Source organism: Beta vulgaris, chromosome 6 (genome assembly GCF_026745355.1).
Source record: "Beta vulgaris subsp. vulgaris cultivar EL10 chromosome 6, EL10.2, whole genome shotgun sequence".
Classification (NCBI taxonomy): domain Eukaryota; kingdom Viridiplantae; phylum Streptophyta; class Magnoliopsida; order Caryophyllales; family Amaranthaceae; genus Beta; species Beta vulgaris.
The window spans coordinates 27,666,851-27,682,498 of NC_079207.1; positions in this window are offsets into that span (position 1 = coordinate 27,666,851).

The window sequence follows — 15,648 nt, forward strand, 5'->3', positions numbered from 1 at the left end:
TTTTAATTTTTAAAATCTGTTCTGGTATTTTTAGGGGAACTGGTTCCTTCAGGAACAAACAGTTTTAATTCTGCCATCTCCAATCTCCATATTCAAGAAGTATTTTTCATTTTTAACCTTTTCAAAGGCTTCTTGAATACGTCGGTTTTCATAAAAAACTTCAAAGAATTTTTCCTCAATACTTGCATTTAATGTTTTAAACCAATTTTAATATTCTTTGGTGACTTCCAAGGAATTCTCCATATTCTCCTCTCTAATGCAGATTGCTTTGTAATCATCCAAAGTTTCTAAAAGCAATTTTATAAGTTGATTCTTTGTAAGTCCTGACAACTCTTCTTTAATCGCATTAATACGTACCTTATTGTTTGTCAAGTCTTCTTCATCATCTGTCTTTGCCATGAGACAGAGATGAGCCGTTTCTTCTTCACGATGTTCCTGCTCCTCGTCAGAATCAGATTCTCCCCAGCAGCAACCATGGCCCTTCTCATTATTTTCGAGAAAGGCTTTTGTTGTTCCTTTCCTTTCTCCCTGTATTTTCCTTTACCCTTGTCATTTTCCCAAAGTGGACATTCCTTAATAAAGTGATCAGGACTTCCACACTTATGGCAGCTTAGCTTTGTAGGCTTTCTCGTGCTCTTCCCTTTGTAGTTCCTTTTAAAGACTTCTTGAACTTTTTCATGATCAATGCCGCTTCCTCATCATCGATTTCTGAATCATCTTGTTCTTCAGATTTGAGAGCCAAGGCTTTAGGTCTACTAGGATCAGCCTCATGAGTTCCTAGATGCAACTCATGAGTCAACAAGGAACCATCAAGTTGTTCAATATTGAATGTGGTGAAATCCTTGATTTCTGGCAAAGCAGTAACTTTCGCCATCCATTTCTCATCCCGTGGAAGACTCCGTAGAACTTTTCTAACCTGTTTCTCTGGAGTAATAGCCTTCCCTAGAGAGTCAAGCTCATTGATAATATTGGAGAATCTAGTGAGCATGTCATGAACTGACTCCTTAGGCTTCATCTGAAATAACTCATACCTGTGCATGAGCATATCTATTTTTGATCTCTTGACTTTGCTTGTTCCCTCGTGCGTAACCTGTAGAAGTTTCCATATTTGCTTGGCCGTTTTGCATCCCATGATTCGTGCTGTGTTCATGGGGACCAAGACCACAACGGAGAATCTTCTTGGCTAAGTTATTCATCTCCATCTTATCGAAGTCATCTTTATCATATTATGAGAGAGCTTTGGGAACAGTCTCGCCTTTTTCATTTCTTTCTGTGACTTCAAAGTCAGCAATTTCAATCACTCTCCAGACTTGATAGTTTTCAGCCTTAATGAAAATTTCCATAAGATTCTTCCACTATGGATAGTGCTTGCCATTAAACATAGGTGGATGTTGAGTTGAGTAACCTTCATCCAATCTTTCTCCCGTAGTGTTCATATCTACCAGGTACTAACTCCTCAGTATTAACTGATTTTGGAGGAACCGAGCTCTGATACCAATTGTTATATAAACATTGGAGCAACTACAAGAGGGGGGGGGGTGAATTGTAGTTGGGGGAGATTTAAAAGTTAATAAAGAAAAGTAATGACAAGTAGGAACACAAGAAGATCCTTTTAACAAGGTTCTCTTCCTAAACACTTTCGGAATAAACCTTGATCTTTTATTTATAAAAGTTATTACAACTTATTATAAATCAATCCTCACTCGGTTCCTCTAGAAACCAGGTCCCAGTCACCTTGTTCCCCCTGAACACGTGACTTTTCTCATTTGACTTCACTAGAAGTCCTCTCTTTCTCTTTCTCTTTCTCTTTTCTCTCGTTTGAATACAAGATTTTTCTTTCTCTCAACAAAAACTAAAATACAATGATTGTAATAAATTGAAGAATAGAAAACCGAATAATCTTTCTTACATGTAATACATGAAAATCCGGAAAGTCTTTAGTTTGAATTCAATTTTCTAACGCTATAAATAGAAGTATCTGCTGCTCCACGTTTTGCTCCATTAGTACGTTGTGGGCGCTATAATGTAGCATCCCACCAACCAATTCTGTAGCCGATTCCACTTAAACAGCCTCAACTCCTTCAGATTTGCGCGTGCTAAACATAAGGCAGTTGGTTATGCTCCCCAGAGTTTAGGAACTAACTGATCATCATCTTGGTTCCTTATTTGTAGCAAGGTAGTTAGATAATGTTGCACATTCATTTTGCTTATACATTGCACCTGCGCATATATCACTAACTCCACAAACATTATGGAATTCAAATTTGTTAAAATTAAAATTCCATAATATCAAAATCATATAATCATGTAATGAGTCGATAATATAAACAATTAGTTTAAATAACTTAATTTTGATTAAACTCATAATCAATTCTCCATAAGTTATTAATAAGCTAATTGTATAAAGCGATAATAAAACTAATCTATACTACTAGAATAGAATCTAATTAAAGAAATAAAATTAAATCTAATAAAAAATAAAACTAACCTAAATAAGATTTAACTAAAATAAAAACCACATTATTTGTCATCATCAAAATAGTGAATACAACAATGATCACTATGAGTAAACAAAAGAGGACAAGTCCAGGAGGAAGCTAGAAGAGAAACGGAGCACCGCATTCCTACTTTCTATGACTTTCTCATAATCATTTAAAGACAAAACACTCATTATATAAATACTAATAATTATTGTATCTGTAATTTTTTTTACTAACATTTTCAGTGTCATTGTTTAAGCATTTTTTTGGTAATCGTGTCAATTTGTGTATTGAGATTGGTGAATTTTTTAATTAAAGGTGGCTGGTGGGATTTTCAGTATTTTAATTTCAATATTTGAGTTGTTGGTATTTGTTGTTTGTTTATGTTGATTAGTTGCTAATGTTGTTTGTTTGTAACGGGATAAAATCCAAAATGAACCCAATCCCAAACTTTTGTTAGAGTGAAGAATAATATAGAGAAGATGAGGAGAAAGATTATGGAGAAAAGAAAGATTAGGATAGAGATTGCAAATCAGAAGAGAATGGGATTTTCATAAAAGAGAGGTCAATTTGTGAAGTCAAAGAAAATGTGAAAAAAATGAGAGAAAATAAGATGCAAATGGAAGAAAAATTATGTTACTATGTCACATGAGGCCCTCATGAAGGTTAAACCTCATTTTAACGACCAGAGATAACTTCAACTATTAAGTGGCAGCACAATGACATAGATTTCTTGTCAGTTTGTAAAAAAATGTGGGCCGGGGGGGGGGGGGGTTTCAATCCTCTGTAACTAAAATTTCGAGTCTAAATTGCACAATTTGTAAAAAAAAAAAAGGAGCGCTTCACTTGCCGGTTGAATTTTTTTTTAAAATTTGTTTGGTGAAAGTAGACTTTGTGTTAGAGAAAAAGGTGGGAATATAAATATGCATAATTTTTGTGGGTAAAGATATAGTTATATGTATGAGAAAAAGTTTTTTTTAGATCTTTAAAACTTCTATAAACATGGTGTGAATATTCATTTTTGAACAAAACATGAGCCATGATGGGTCAATTTAGTCTAACTAAAACTTATAGATGTATATTGCATAGTCAAAGTGTGAGGATTTAACTATCCACATGAAGATGGTCATGCAGTTTGTTGGGTGAAAGTTAATAACAGGTAAAAGAAAACAAATGGAAAAGTACATTATTGTATGCTTTGTACGTACAAATTTTTTTGATTGACATGTTATATATACAAGTGGAAAACGGGTCATACAGGTCGGGTACGTGTTGGGTCATAATGGATCAATTCATAACCGGGTCAATTTTGTTTTCGGGTGCGGGTTAGGTCCGTTCAGATACAGGTCCATCTCGGGTCCATAAGATGTTGGATCATATCTGGTTGGGTTAAATTGAGTTTTCAATCGCGCAAGTAAATAAAACATATACTAATGAGAGTAAGTTAAATAATTAATGGACAATGGCTAAATCATATATAGTATTTCATGACAATTTTTTCCTTTAATTTGTTTAGATAGTAACAAGTGTGACAACTTTTCGGGTCGGGTTCGGGTCATCATTATCGGGACGAGTCACTTCCGGGTCTAGTATATTCGGGTTCGAGTCATATTCGAGTCTGTTTTAGTTTTGGGTCGAGGGTTTGAGCGGGGCCGGGTTATTTCGGGACATTGTTTTTGTGTGGAAAACGGGTCTCGGATCGGGTCAAGAGGTATGAGTCTATTTTGCCAGCTATAGTTATGTACAGTATTTCAGCCACTTTAATAAATTTACATAGCATAATATAAGGGGGAACATCATTAAATATATGATCCATTATTTTTTAATTTATCTATTTTTGACGCAATCATGGAATATATTTATTTTATTCAAGTTTTTTGGAACGTAGATATTCTTATTAAACATAAAATTCATTTTGTAGGGGTCTAAAAGTTAGAGATGAAATAATATACAATATATGTTACATGATATAAAAACTATATTCTTACTTATGACTTGCTTAGGAATAAAAACAACTACTTAGTAAACAAAATATTTTTTTGTACATTATGCACGGGTTCAAATCATATCTAGGGGGCGTTTGGTTGGAGGGTTTCAAGAAAGGGAAAGGGAATTGAGTTCCTTGTTTCCCTTTGTGAGTGTTTGGTTAGTGTGTTTTTTCAAACCCTTTACCCCTTTTTCTTATTAGGATTACCCTCCTTTCCCTTAGATTGTTCTCCACCACCCCCCAAGATTTGGGATTACCCCATATCCCTCTACATGAAATTATTATTATTATTTATTATTATTATTTTATTATTAATTATTATTATTATTATTAATTATATATTATTATTATTATATTATTTATTATTATTATTATTATTTTTATTTTTATTTTTATTTTTATTTTTTTTTTATTTTTTTATTTTTATTTTATTTTATTTTTATTTTTATTTTTATTTTTATTTTATTTTTTTTTTATTTTTTATTTTTTATTTTTATTTTTATTTTTATTTTTATTTTTATTTTTTTTTTTATTTTTTTTTTTTATTTTTATTATTATTATTAATATTTATTATTTTTAATATTATTATTTATTATTTATTATTATTTATTATTTTTAATATTACTCTTTATTATTATTATTTATTTATTTTCATATTTATGATTATTATTTAATAATAATAATATTATTATTTATTATTATTTGTTATTATTTATTATTATTATTATTTATTATTATTATTATTTATTATTATTTAAAAACTATTATTATAAATATTATTATTTTTATTAATATTAATTAATATTATTTATTATTATCTATTATTATTATCTGTTATTATTATTATTTTAATAATAATAATAATTTTCCAATTTCTTTGATGTTCCTAACCAAACAACATTTTTAATCAAAGGGAAACCCTTTCCATTCCTCTTGTAACCCTTTCTCAAACCCTTTCCCTTTCCTCTCAACGAACCAAACGTCCCCCTACTATAAAACCTCTCGTGCATTTTTTTATTCTCCGAATGACACTAACTCCATTAGATGAAACAAAATTTCCCATCAAGTTTCAGAGGAGACAATTTCCTTTGGTTGTTTGGTTTGCAATAAAAATTAATAAAAGTCAAGGACAATCTCTATCTCATATTGGTTTATATATTTCCAAGCTATTTTTCAGGCATTGACAAATTTATATGGTCATATCAAGCATTGCAACAAAAAGGGATTATATATAAATTATAATATGTGATAAAGATCGAGTGAACTTGAATTTTACCACTAACGTGGTGTACAAGGAAGTGTTTCAAATGTTCAAGTATATTTGCCTAAACTGTTTATATAAATTCTTTTCACGATATTATCTGGTTTATTGTTATTTATTTATTTCTTTATTTATTTTAAGGTAATTATTTCAGTAAATAAGGTTTACCTTAACAACTTTCTTTCAACTAAAATAACTATTAAATTTGATGTTGAATAGATGATACATTTTTATTGATCCCAATATTATCACGTCTATGTTGGAGATTAAATAATTTGTTTAGTGATCATAACAAAAATTATTTAGCGAAAAGTTCTTGTACAGTTTGCACGGATCCAGGAATTAGTTTAACTAATAGATGGAGAGAGTCTTTTGCAATACTTAACTAATTGGCTTAAATAATTGGTCTGATGTTAAGCCTTAACGTCAAACTTAACGTAAGATTGTTTGAGCAGAGACTAGCTATTTATATTTTTAGGTGACGAGAAAGCACCATAAAATTTTGGGAAGTGTGAGTAAGTGAAATGGAAAATTTTTTGGGAGACAAAAGGAGTATATATATGATATAAAATGTTTGAAAAGCATAAATTATGTAAAGTACTACTATACATTTTGGCATAATGTATGTATAAACGTGGATATACCAAGCAAGGCTTGGTCTAGTTTGTTGTATTCACTATTTTGATGATGACAAATATTTATCGACAAACGATTTGCATAAGATGTTAACAAAGGTGCGACGTAAATAACCACAACAAATGAGTAAAAAAAGATTTGCGTCGGATGTTTACGAGTACGAGATGTAGATGATTAGAACTATTTGCGTCCGATGTGGTTAATTTGCATCGGATGGGCTTTAGGATCTGACGCATATTACTTGCACAGCCCGCGTTTCCCATTTATATTTGGGACTTCACTCAATCCTCAATTCTAATCTCTCATTCTGTCCTTCACCTGGCATCAAAACCTAATCTTCTTCACTCCTCTCTCTTTCTCTCTCCCCAACAAATCACCCTTTTATTTTTTCTTTGGTGAATCACCACTTTCAGTCTCCAGCCACTCCAGCCACATTCACTTTCATTATCCGACGACTCATTGCACTCCGACAAAGGTGATCAACTCGTCCAAATTTCAAAGTTATAATTTGAGCAACGTTTTCGCAGGAGCAACTCAGCAAGTCAATAATCTCGCTTCACTCAGCATTTAGAGAAAGGCTTCGAGATATAGAGAGCACTAGCAACCTGAGACTCCTTACACTCCACTTTTAGTCCGTTTATTTCGTCTCCCCGACGAATCTCTCTCACACACTTCCGCGAAGGAACGATGAACTCATCCTCGAAGTTTTATCGCCGGCATCCTCGACCTCAATGTATAAACTGATTTGTTTTTTTATTATTCATGCAATTATTGAATTTTTTTCTCTTGTTGATTTTATTTTTGTATATCTTGTAATTAGGTTTTGTAAAAATACCAATTCTACTCAATGTGTAAATTCAACCTCTTTTGCAGTTTACTTTCTGAATTGCGGATTTCTATTTAATTATATTTTGTGTTTCTGTTTATGGTTGTGGATGGTTCATTATATGCAGATGCTAGTTGAATTATGTTGGTTAAATTATGTTGGTTGAATTATGTGGATCCGTTTTTGATTTTTTATTAATAAAAAGGAAAAATTGACAATAGAGGTCTGAACTTTGGGTGATAATTTTTAAAAGGTCTGAACTATTAGGTCCCAACTTTAGGGGGTCTTAACTTTTAGCGGGCCTCGACAACTTAAAACTGGAGATTTTTTAAAAAATCTCACCTAGTTCCTACATCCCTCCCTCAATTAATCCTTCTGATGTGACCCAAGTTTTACAAGTGATGACCTATTAAGCCAGTTTTAAGTCACTAAGGCCCGCTAAAAGTTAGGACCCCCTAAAGTTGGGACCTACACAGGTTAATCAATAGTTCAGACCTTTTAAAAATTATCACCCAAAGTTCAGACCTCTATTGTCAATTTTTCCTAATAAAAAAGCTAGCATTTGCGTTGTTTGTGGCAAGATATATTACGCAAATAGCTCAACCATTTGGGCCTTTTGTGTCAGATGTGGTGTCCAACGCGAAGCAAATGGCACGACCTTGTACATGCTTTGTCGACCATTTGATTCGGATTAGACCTACGGTCCGATTCAAATGGCATGATTTTTGCGTCAAACGTCTATCCGACGCAAATTAGTTCTGCACTATTTGCGTCTAGAGCTCTTGCATCGGACCTAGAATCGACGCAAATAGTGGTATGGGATCCGACGCAAATTAGTTCTGCTCTTTTTGCGTCGAAAGCTCTTGCGTCAGACCTAGAACTGACGCAAATGGTGGTCTGGGATCCGACGCATATCGATGTTTCTGTACTAGTGATTTATGGTTTAGGGTTAGGGTTAGGGTTAGGGGTAGGGTTGGTGGTTAATTAGGGTTTAAAAAAGAAAATTAGGGTTAATGACTAACAACGGTTGACACCTTTAGTCATTAAGGGTATTTGGGTGAATTATTATGAAACTTATGGTACCCCATGTATTTTGAAAATTTAGGGGTACCTCGTGAATTTTATGAAAACTCGGGGGTAATTGGTGAAAAAATCGAAAAATATATTATGATTCCTTAGCTTACTTTAATTCTCCTCCTTTATGGCTTTATTTACTGCATTTCTCATACTACTTTATTTTACAATGATGTTGGACAAATAATTATGAATCCTTGGCGAGTTAAGGATAAACATGGGTACTAAACTTCCACAAAAGTTACAAATAAGGTATTATAGTTGTAAAAGTTGCAAATGAGGTACTCAAAGTAACTTCTATTAACAAATCTGTCTATGGTACTGAACTTTGACAATTTTTGCTTGCTGAATTTCTCGGAAAACGAGAAGCAATAACTACAAAGAATAATCTCTTTCTCTTTTGTCCTCCCTTAAAACTAGATCCACCACCCCTACCCACCAGGCCACCACTCCACCTCCTCCCATCCTTCCCCCTTCCATATCCCCCTAAAATTATACTACTCATAATATGAAATTATACTAATCACACTATGAAATTAAGCAGAAACACAAAATTCAACTGAATTACTGCAAAATTTACGAAAACTGAATCAATTTCAAGAAGAGGAGAGAGAAAGTGAGAGAAAGCTACCATTGTTATACCTTCAAAATCTCACCTTAGTATCCCTAACAACTAAAATCTCACCTTTTTATCCCCGACAAACCACCACCACCTCTTACTTTTTTTCGTCACCATCACATAAGGAAAGAATGTTCGAGTATCAACCAACATCAGAAGAACATCACTCCTACCCTCTATACCTCTAACCTCTATACATATTTTCTCTAAAAATCATCAAACTAAAGCCCTATTTGATGAATTTCTTCTCTCAATTACGTTTAATATTTTCTAGGTTTATAGAAAGATAGTGGATAAAATACACCTGTAACACCCCCAAAATCCATACACATCTACTACTACGTCGCATCGACTTTGGGAGTGTTACCGGCGCGATGAAACGCAAGACATAAATAAAAAAACGTTAACTCAAATCATTGTCTCGAAAACTAAAATGCAGTAGAATTAAAAATGTAACTACAACTCGGGAATCATCGACGACCCCTTTTATTCAAACCACAAACCACTTATGTAAGTCCTAGAAAATCCAATAGTACTTAATTCAAAATGCTTTAAATTCAAATACTAAAGACTATCCCCCGTATGCTCGATATCATGCAGCAGCACCAGCACACCTAGTCTGCTCCCCATTGTAGCATCAATGGTTCATCACACGTCAACAAGCACATAATAACACACAATCAGCTATGCTGAGTACGTAATGAACCATTGAATGCATATGAACATAAACAACGCAACATTGAACAATCCTAGGCATGATACTACAATACGTTACATCCTTTAATCTTTATTTATTTGGCATCGAACGGGCACTGTCATCTTACTAGAATCCTTAATAGACAACTTGGTCTATTAGATGAAATGCAAAAACGGTTTCGTTCCGTCTCACACCCATCACCTTAGTATGCATACCCCCAAGATTGTACGGAACTTTCCACCTACTTGAGTTATCAAAATTATAAGGACACTACTGTCGTCACAGTAGGCCTGCGTAGGAGTGTAGGACAAGTCCCACACTCCTCCCAATGTTCATCACTTGTAGGGAGTCCAACTATAAGTTATTGCTATAATTCACTTTTTAATACTGTCCATTCATTTCATAACCACATAGAGTCATTTACATGTTCTCTTAGTCACAGTACTCAAATTGTATCTCTTGTAACACTCTTGTTACACTATGGATCAGATTAATATGAATACAATGCTCATGTTCATAATACGATAGAATTACGCATTCCAATGCAACATATCGACTTCAAATTACAAACATATTACCAAACAATCTCAACAATCAAACGTTTTCTATCATGCTTCTAGGTTCCAATAGAATGAATTGCAACTTAATCATGATACTAATACTTCGGATTAAACTGGTACGCGTACATACCTTATAACGGAGAATTTTCGTTGTATTAACCAAACGTGTCGCTTATGAAATTGGGACCTAAACGATTAAGTAAATACTTTAGTGCTACGTCCTTGATAACATTATCAACTATAACGATCTAGCAATTCGAAATAAACGAAAGCTAAACTCAATGTTCATGAACTTCCGTTTCTTTTCTATTCTAATGAGTTAAGCGTCTTTTAGGAGTCAAAGTTGGTGAGCAAACTGACCTTAGTTAGTGTAATTAGTCCACTACCTTTACTAAACCAATCAAGTCATGTGTCCAACCAAGTCTTATGTCCAAAAGTCTTATGTCCAATCTAGTCTCATGTCCAAAAGTCAGTCCAAAAGTCAGGTTTGCATAATAAGATTGTACCTCCAACCAATCACACTAATATAATTTGTTCTACTTCCCATCTTAATTACAATCCTAAATCAGATTAACAACTAAAATCAGAATAATGAATTAGACTAATTATACAGCCTAATTAGTTACTAATTAACTTGAGTTACAAATTAATTAATAACAACTTACCATAATTATAAAAATAGAAAATAATATTAAACTAATATAATATATTCTATACATATTAGGTTTTAATACCGCAAAATCGCGCCGGCAACGAAACTCCGGCGACCGACCTCTGGCAACGGCGTACCACCCTCGAACTCGACTTCGCTCACCCTTCGAATCGTCCCGCAAATTACAGTGATGCACCACCAACTAGTGCACCTCGCTTGCGCCTTCGCACACACACTACAGTGCGCACAACCTCGAACGCACCGCACAAGAGCAGCAGCAAGCCTCGCGCACCCACTTCGCACACCCTCGTTCGCTTTTCACACACTGCAGCACCCACCACGCACCGCAGCCCAGCCGATTCTTACAGCCCTCGCCTTCTCGCACCACACTCAAAGTTCACAACAACCTCACACCAACTTCGCACAACACTTTGTACCCTTCGCACAACACTCGACTCGCACCCTCGTCCCTCGCTCGTCTCGCACATGAGCCTCGCACGACCCTCGTCCTCTCGCATAGCAACACACACTAACACCCTCATCCCTAACCGTCGACGGTCGAAGGCTCCAAGAGCAAAGAATAGAAGGGAAGGAGAACGGCGAGAGAGAGGAGAGAGAAATTGAGAGATAAGGAGAGAAGAAATAAAACGGCTGAGACAAAAAGAGATTAGGGTTTCTGAATTTTTTTTCTCTCCTATTTATAGTCTAGCATAACTAGGTCTAAATAAACTCGGTTTAGTCTTTTAAAATCCGAAATTAACTAAACCGACCCATTTTATTATTATTCTATGTATATAATACTAAAATATCTTTTAATTAACTCTAAAAATATGGAGTATTACAGGCTTCCCCCATTGAAGGAAGTTTCGTCTCGAAACTTTGAGTTAGCCAGTCTTAATGAGGATCTTTTGCACTTCTAAGTCCCAAAATTTCTCAAGCGTTTTCTAACTTTCTTACATCAGATAAGCAATAATTACACATAACTAACATAATTAACATACTTTAGGGTGAAAGCGCAAAATTCTATCGCATTCTTCCCCCCTTAAAAGAAAAGTTACGTCCCCGTAACTCACCTACCTCTTGAAAAAGCTTAGGGTACTTCAGACGCATCGCATCTTCGGCTTCCCAGGTGGCTTCCTTGGTATTTTGATTTCTCCACAACACTTTGACAATTATGACGTCCTTATTCCTCGTACTCCGCACCTTGCGGTCTAGGATCTGGACATGTTTCTCTTCATAGGACAAGGTTTCATCTAACTCGGCATTTTTCGGTTCAAGGACATGTGACTCATCAGGTACGTATCTCGGAGTTGGGATACGTGAAACACGTTATGGACCCTTTCTAAGTCGTCGGGCAAATCTAAGCGATAAGCAACTTTGCCTACTTTCGCCAGAATCTCATATGGTCCTATGAATTTAGGGCTTAGCTTCCCTTTTTTTCCGAATCGCATCACTCCTTTCATTGGAGACACCTTAAGCAATACTTTTCCCCGACTTCGTGATTCTCATCCCTTCGCTTCTGATCCGCATAGGATTTTGGCCTGTCCTATGCAGCCTTAATCTTTTCTTGGATGACTCGCACCTGATCTACTGTCTCCTGAATCATCTCAGGTCCTAACACCACAGTCTCACTAATATCGTTCCAGCACAAAGGGCTACGAGACTTTCTCCCATACAGTGCTTCGAATGGTGCCATTTTAATACTAGCATGGTAGTTGTTGTTGTATGAGAATTCTATGAGGTCCAAATGGTCTTCCCATGATCCCTAGTATTCTAAGACACAAGCTCGAAACATGTCCTCTAAGGTTTGAATAGTTCTTTCGGTTTGACTGTCTGTAGCTAGGTGAAAGGTTGTACTCATCAATAGCTCACTACCAAATGCTTCCTGGACCTTTTTGCAGAAATTTGAAAGGAATCGCGAATCTCTATCTGATACTATACTCGTGCGTACTCCATGCAATCGAATGACATGTTTCACATAAGCCTTGGCTAAGGCTTTCATACTCCACGTATCCTTCATAGGTATGAACCTTGATGTCTTGGTTAGTCTGTCCACCATTACCCATATGGTATTATTGCCTCCCCGACTCCTAGGTAAGGCTACAACGACGTCCATGGATATCGAATCCCATTTCCATGTCGGAATGTCTAAAGGTTGAATCTTTCCTTGAGGTCTCTTGTGTTCACTTTTGAGTTTCTGACAAGTTAGACATTTGGAAACAAACTCAGCTACTCCTCTCTTCATCCCAGGCCACCAGAACATCTTCTTGAGGTCCTTATACAACTTATCTCCCCTTGGGTGGACGGAATAAGTCGTGTTATGACCCTCACTCATTATCTTATGTTTCAACTCTTCACACTTTTGTAGTACACATCACCTACCCTTATATCGTATGCTTCCATCCTCATGGATCGCAAACCCCTTTGATTTGCCCTGCTAAAGCTTTGCTTTGACTCGCTCAAGCTTCACATCCCCAGGTTGACTCTCTCTTATTTCGTCTAGAAAGTTGGGCTCGATGGTTAGGGCACTCAGCAATCATTCTACCTCCCCTTCATGAACAACTTCTATCTGGAGTCTAGAAAATTCCTCACAAAGTTTGTCGGCAACAACCAAGGTATTCAGGCTATGGTTAGACTTGCGACTTAACGCATCAGCAACGACGTTGGCTTTACCCTCATGGTACTGGATGTCTAAGTCATAGTCCTTAATCAGCTCTAACCATATGCGTTGTCTCATATTAAGGTCTTTCTGGGTGAAGATGTATTTGAGGCTTTTGTGATCAGTGAAGATTCGACAGGTCGCCCCGTAAAGGTAATATCTCCAGATTTTTAGGGCAAAAACTATGGTGGCCAATTCTAGGTCGTGTGTCGGGTAATTGACTTCATATGGCTTCAACTGACGGGATGCATAAGCTATGACCTTTGATAAGTGGACTTTAGGTTCACTTATTTGCATTTTGTTTAGGTCATTTAGATTCATTCTATAGCCATATAGTTTCCTTTTTCTTCCCCCTTTTCATCATTTCTCATATTCTCATACTTAGCATTTAGTTTTAGTTCGTTTGCATATTGTTAGGTTGCATATAGGTCATTTCATTTACATGTGCATCCCCTCTCCCCCATGTAATATTTTCTTGGAGTGTTTTGAAGCTTAGATACGCAAGGAAGAGGATCCAAGCAGAGGAGCGGGCGCTCCATATTATGCGAAGAAACAAAGGCAAATGGCAGTAGCTTGGAGCGGCCCAGGAGCGTTCCAGGAGCGGGCGCTCCAAGCCTGGAGCGGGCGCTCTGTGTTGCAAGGAGCAGGCGCTCCGTCGTCCAGTTTTCCTTACTTTTGGCAGTAGCTTGGAGCGGCCCAGGAGCGTTCCAGGAGTGGGCGCTCCAAGCCTGGAGCTGGCGCTCCATGTTGCAAGGAGCGATCCCTCCGTCGTCTAGTTTTCCTAATTTTTGTTTTGTCTTTGACAATTTTACCTTATTTCTACGGGGTATAAAACCAATTTTGTAATAATCCTGTTACTAAGCTTTTAATTTCTGAATTAATTAGTTCTAATTAGAGAGAGTTTTTAGAGAGAGAAGTAGAACTTAGAGAGAGAAACTATATCTAAGCTTTTGAATGTGGGTTATTAAAGCTATTTTAATGGAGTTTTGCATTTGATTTTCATCCATCTTTGAGTATTTCGTCTATCTCTTCTCTTTATTTACTTTTATACTTGTTTTACCTTGCTTTAGTATTAATTAGTAGTAATTAGTTGATGATTAGCTTATTAGATATGATTTTCACCATTGTTGCTTCACCATTGTTGCTTCACCATTGTTGCTTCAAGCTTTTTATTTATTCTTTTCCATGGCTAGTGAGTAGTTAGGGGAAGGGGATGACCTTGCTAATCATGTGTTGGCCTTGAAAGTCAAGTTTGGGGGTGAGATTTGGGTGAGATTGTGTTGTCTAGCTAATTTGATTGCCTTGTTTATTTGATTGATCACCATTTGAACTTGTTGTGGAAATCTAAGGTGAAGGATTGAGAAATGAAACCTTAGATAGACCTTTAGCTAGATTTTAGGTTGGCTTCACCATGAGAATAGGTGATTGACTCCCCAGGCCTTATTTGGATCACTATGAGTTGTGAAAATGCTTGATTAATTGATTTTACCATGAGAATAGGTAAAATCGGTCGATGAAGTCCTCCTAATTGGCTCGAGAGAGTAATCAGGAAGCATTTGAGTGACTTAGTCCCCTAATCGACCCTAATGAATCCCCTTGGCTTGACAATTTGGTTAATTATCCGTTAGCTCGTGAATCCCCTATCCCTAGTGTCCTCATAATATAGTTTAATTCGAATCATTTAGTTTATTTGTTAGTTTCTTAGTTCCTAATTTCTTAGTTGTTCACTAATCTCAAAGACCCCCAAAAATAGGCTTGGCTCGCTAAATCGCATTCAACCCTTGATTAATCCTTGCTTCCTCGTGAATTCGACCCTTTCTTACCCTATATTAGGCTAAGTTAGGTATTTAATTTGGCACGTGCAACGATCGTGTCAAAATTTGGTGCCATTGCCGGGGAAGCAACGGATTACATTGCATTGAATTGTGATTTTTGAGTCTAAGTCAACTCTATTCCCCCCTCCCCTTTCTATTTTTTTTTCTTTGGTTACCGATTGGTTGCTTGCTACTTGGTGGTAAACCCTTGTGTTGCTAATCTTTCCCTTTAGCTTTTGTATTTGCATGTCAAGAAGGTACGAGAGACCATTGCTTCCAATCGACCACAATCTTGAGGGCACTTTATGGGAGTTGAGGAGGATTTTTCAGGATCCAAGGGTGCTAGCCACTAGTGAGGAGCAACCGGGGGAGGTATTTGAGGA